The following is a 5,934-nucleotide window of genomic DNA, read 5'->3' on the forward strand; positions in this document are numbered from 1 at the left end:
TTAAATATGAAATAAAAGAATTATGCTTATTTAAACTTCCGTAATCATGATGTTTGACGTGTTGATTTTAGTTTTATGCCCATGGGTTAATTGTCCTTTGTCCTGGATTATTTAATATGTCCGTCTGGTTTTTGTCCATAACAGTCCATCAGTCATAAATATAAAGTGCGAGTTCCTCGTCAAATTATCCTTATACCCGAAGTTAAATATTCCAACTAATTGGGGACTTAAACTGTAACAAGGTTTTAATACTTTGTTATCAATTATGCCAAGTGTCCTTGTACATAATTTCACCCCTGTTTTAATAATTCCATAGACTATTAATCCATTTCCGTGTCTGGTTAAATGAACGATTATTCGTACATATAAATACCCCGCCCATCGTGTCCGATTGAGTGTATATGGTTATTTATAGGGTCGTCCAATTGTAAATCTTTATATTAAAATTAATAAACTATCATTTAGTTAAACAAATATAAAGCCCATTAATAGCCCATAGTCCAATACCCACAAGTGTCGTTCTTTTGTTCAAACCCCAATTATGGTACAAAGCCCAATTACCCAATTTTAATAATTAGCCCAACATCATGATTACTTCGGCTTAAATAAGAATAATAATAACTTAGCTACGAGACATTAATGTAAAAAGGTTGAACATAACTTACAATGATTAAAAATAGCGTAGCATTACACGGACAGAATTTCGACTTACACCCTTACAACATTTGCTAACATACCCTTATTATTAGAATTAAAATTAAAATTAAAATTATAATATATATATATTTCGTTTGTAAGATAGAGAGATAGGATTGATGATACACTGAACCAACACGCGAATTTATAGGCCTTGTGATCTGAAAAAGTTGGCCATGCGATCGCATGGGATTTCTTCCTCCAGGCCATGCGATCGCATGGCCGTCGGTGACAGCTCAAAGTTCTTGTTTTCTTGTTTGTCGACGTTTTAATTAAATAAATATAATATATAAATAATTATAAGAATTATTTAAATATTATATTATATTTATGTGCATAGTTGACTTGTAATTTTTAGTCCGTTGCGTCGAGCGTTGAGAGTTGACTATGGTCCCGGTTCCGAATTTTTGAACGTCCTTGCGTATAATTTAATATCTTGTACTTTGCATTTTGAATCTTGTACTCTTGTAATTTTGAGACGTTTCTTATCAATAATTGGAACTTCTTTGATTGTATTTTGTACTTTTGAGCTTTTTGGTCGTTTGCGTCTTCAATTCGTCGAATCTGTCTTTTGTCTTCACCTTTTATTATTTAAACGAATATCACTTGTAAATAGAACAGTTGCAACTAAAAGCTTGTCTTTCTTGAGGAATAATGCTATGAAATATATGTTCGTTTTTAGCATTATCAAATATTCCCACACTTGAGCGTTGCTTGTCCTCAAGCAATATCGTCTTGAAATACTAGAATCACTTCTTTATTCTTCACACTTTGTACATCAGTGATTTCTATACGGCGGTATAAATAATGGTAGTAACGATGTGGTTTACAGTCCCACATGACTATAAAATTTAGATCCATTAAGGAAATTGGATCTTTATGAAAACATTTGATCTTTTTGAAAGTTAAATCTAGCTTTTACCCTAGATAAGTTTTCCGGAATAACCCTTCACCGGCGTTTGCAAAATATTTTTGTGGGTTTGGTGGGTTTCAGATTTGAAAATTTTAGCTCAAAACTTGTGGTTTTATGTCACCCACTTGCTAACCTTGTATTAGGAAAGCAACATGTCCAGTATACTTGCTCCGAATATTACCTTTCGATAAACTACCGTCCGGTTGTAAAGGAAAGCGTTGAACAAGCAACTGTTAAGGCAATGTCCCCTGACATTCTTTTAATTATGGTCTATAATATGTCGGACGCAATTACTATCCTTGGTAGGAGAAATAGTAAAGCTCACCCTTATTATTTTTCGGTCTGGCACAAGGTCCTGTCTTTGACCATGCTATGCAACCACCGTTCTTACAGTTGACACCCGATTTGGTTCAGGTGACCTAATGAATTCCAGGTGAATTCCTAGGATTTTACGTTCAATGGTAATGAACGCATTGAAAAATGGGTTTTCAGAAAACAAATCGGTTTGTAATTTTGATCAAAATATTTTCTCGTTCAAGCTCGAGTTTAGATATCATCGAATTCCATGAGTTTGTAATTCTCAATCTTTAAGGTCAATCTCTAGGATTGAGTAATATCAGTCTTAAAAGCTGATTTTTAATCTTTAAGGAGATTATCCTTTCTGGGGATCTGATTCATTAGTCTTATCCAGCTAATTTGCACGGCGTCCTCCCCATTTTACAAGACAGATCCTCTCATGGTTAGGATAAGTCTGACCACTTGGCGACCCTGTTTGATGCTGAGGTCCATGGATTTCCTGCTGATTTTAGTGATGACTTTTCTAGGTTTTTCGTCAACCTATAGCTGGTCTGGACGACAACTTCATGACCTAAATCAAGAAGCGCGTTTCTTTTTCGGAAGACTTTACTTCCTTTAAATGATGGAATTGATTCATCGTGTAGATCCATCTTTCTTACAGTAAATCGGGTAAAACTTTTTATTTTAGTCCAAAGCAAAAGTATTTTCAGTTATTTGTTACAGAAATATGTGACATATGTTTAAAATTTCTTGGTAAATTTTCCCACACTTGGCTTTTATTTTCTTTTATTTGCCTTTTTATTGTCCTCTATTCCATTTTAAATGAATTCTAACATTTTGGTTTGTTTCTCAATTTATGTCCTTTCCGAGGTAACACTAATTTCGGTGTTAACACCTAGTTTTATCGTTCATAAATATGTATAAACATGATTTTGAGTTCATTTAATTGAAAATTTTGAAAATTTTTACTAGAATTGGGTAGTCAGTATATAAGACTAGGGCTGTTCTTTATTATCAGAGAGCACTAGATTCTAATACAACTACTACTTTACTAGTATTTCTAATGGTAACCAAGTGTATAAAGTAAAAATTTTAAAATTCGAAAGAATTTAACCCCTTCCCACACTTAAGATCTTGCAATGCCCTCATTTGCAAGAAATCAGTAACAATTTAAATTATTGAGGGTGATTAGCGTAGAAATGATTAAATTTTACCAAAGTTTCCAAACATATTGGCGTTTGTTTGATGAATGATAAATGGTGCACATCATTTGTTCATTCCTTCTTGTTGTTACATCACATTTGTTTTTCGTTTTGTCGTCAAAACTAGCTTTTGCTGAACTTAATGCCAGTCTTTGAAAATGCGCTGTTTTACCCTGTTTTGTACAATCGACAATATACATACATACAAATATAAACATTCATGGCAATTTGAAATGGGACTTAATATCCCACTTTTAAATCCTAAATGTGAAATATTAGTACACAATAATAATAAAAATAATAAAAATTACACAAATATATCCAATAACATAAGTTTAAACATGAAAAAGTCAAAAGATAAAAACATTACAATCATAAAAATAACCAAATGGAACCAAATCAGTCTGGATATGGGTTCCAGTTCATCTCGTCAGGTGGGTTCCATTGTTGGTTATAGGTGTTCTGATAGGCTTGGTTATAGTGATACCGGTTAAAGGGTGGTCGGATCTCGGGGCTGTGTGGCGGAAAATGAGCAGGTCGAGTAGGCACGTAATTATTTGGTACCTGATATGATAGCTGGCTCATGATTTGGTGCTGATGAACTAACCAGCTATCGTGTTGGCGTCGCCTATAATCCTCGTATACTCGCTCGGAGTTCCACTGCTCATACATACTATGTCTGGCCGCGTTCGTCATTGCTTCCTCATCTATACGAACGTGGACGTCAAGAATAGCATCTCGAAAGACATCCCTAATGTCTTCCGCCTCCTCCATTTCCTCATCTGAGCCTCTCTCTACCTGAGGATGAGATCCCTCATAGGGTACTGCCTGGTTACGTCTACTTTTCAATACCTTAGCACCCACATAAACTTTCAATCCTAAGGGCTCAACCTGTTCTCTACAAAGCTGTAATGGACCTCCTTGGTTCCTATCAACACCTAAATACTCTCCAATGAGAGTAACAAAAATACCTCCTCCTATTATACTCCCGTCCTGCATTCCCTCTACCATTTTAGATAAATAAAAAGCAACACAGTAAGGGATATTGACAAAGCTTCTAGGATCCCGAATACACTTTAGGTAGAATAAATCATGTAAGGTAATTTTTTCTTTATTGTGACCTCTCTGTGTAATCGAGTTAGCCAAAAATCTATGAATAATACGAAGCTCGGCTCTGTCAATATGTATATAGGAGTGCCCTCCTGCTCGTGTAAAAACATCAAAATGTGACATACGCCTCCAAATGGCGTCAGCGTCAAAGTTGCTATCTACCCTTTCACCATAATGAATCAAGTTTGTACAATCGGGTAGTAGCAACTCACCAGGAGTATATATCTGTAAAGCCCTGGCCATGTCCAGCATGGACATTCTGTACATCCTACCGCCAAGGATAAACCTAAGAAATCTTCTATCATCTATTCTAACTATATTTGTATCAAGTGATACAGTACTCATCAACTCAACACACCATTCCTTATATACAGGTCTACGAATGGTGAAAAGACGTTCCCAATCTGTAAAAAAAGAACTGCCATACCTTTGAACCAAAAGCTGTCTAACACGGTCAGCTAGATGGACCGTTTCCAAAGGGGCCCAATCGATTACCCTTGGCACCTCTACATTTTTTGTTACCAATTTGGATTTGTTCCTTTGATATGTCTCGTAATCTCTCCATCTTCTATCAAATCTCAGATTAGGATGTAGAGTGTGCTCAGGAATTGTTGGGAATTCTACTGGCGGTCTCATCGGGAATACTATGAATTCATCAACAAACTGTACCGGATCATAATAAGGTATGTGCTGATCAGGCTATTGTTGTGGTTCTTGTTGTGGTTCTTGTTCGTGTTGCATTTCTGGTTCTGGTTCTGGTGCTGGTGCTGGTCGTCTAGATGATGATGCTCCTGAACCTCCAGTATCGGCTTTTTGCAAAACACATTAAACACAAAATTTATGCATCCAAATATGCATTAGTGTTAGCAAAATAACAACTTAAAACAATCACTATAACATGTTAAATCAAAATTAAACTTATACACATTTTCACAATTTTTCACAATTCTACACTTTTCAAATAAGCACATATGAAAATGTATACAAAGTTCATAAGCATTTAACTCAAATAACATGTCAAAATAGTCATTACTAATAATTAAACAAGTATCAAATGGCAAATATATCAAATTAATCAAGTTCATGAATTTCGGACTTCAAAAGTCCACTTTAATCTCTAAAAATCATGTTTAGGATCAATGTTTGGATCATTTAACTATCTAAACATGTTACACTACTCAATTTAGCAATAATTCATGACAAAAATCGGCCATAACCTGTTTATATCAAAAAGCCCCAAATTGCTCAAGAACACAAACCCTAGATTTCTAAAATTTTTGAAGTTTTTAGCTTGAAATCATGTTAAATAGCATCAATCTAGGTTATACATGCATAAAATACTAACAATTTAACACTAATTACACTAGAAATTAACAAAATTGCATTAGGTAAAAAAATTGGTAATTATCACAAAAACTAGGAATTTATAGAGTTTAGGTGTGTAATTTTTACCATTTTGCTGAAGAATGAGAATCTAGGCATGATTAGAGCAAGAAAAATGATGAATTACGGTGGAAAATTGGTGAAATTTGGTGAAGATTTGAGAGAGTTTCGTGTTTGTGTGTGTGTGTTGTGTGGAGAAGACAGACCCGCTGGTCTGTTTGTATCAGGCCTGAAATCCAGCTCCATGCGATCGCATGGAGTTGGAGTTTAAATCCCATGCGATCGCATGGGTATCCGGCTACAGTGATTTGGCTTCTTTTTTTTTTTTTTTAA

The sequence above is a fragment of the Rutidosis leptorrhynchoides genome, chromosome 3, assembly GCF_046630445.1.
Source record: "Rutidosis leptorrhynchoides isolate AG116_Rl617_1_P2 chromosome 3, CSIRO_AGI_Rlap_v1, whole genome shotgun sequence".
Classification (NCBI taxonomy): Eukaryota; Viridiplantae; Streptophyta; class Magnoliopsida; order Asterales; family Asteraceae; genus Rutidosis; species Rutidosis leptorrhynchoides.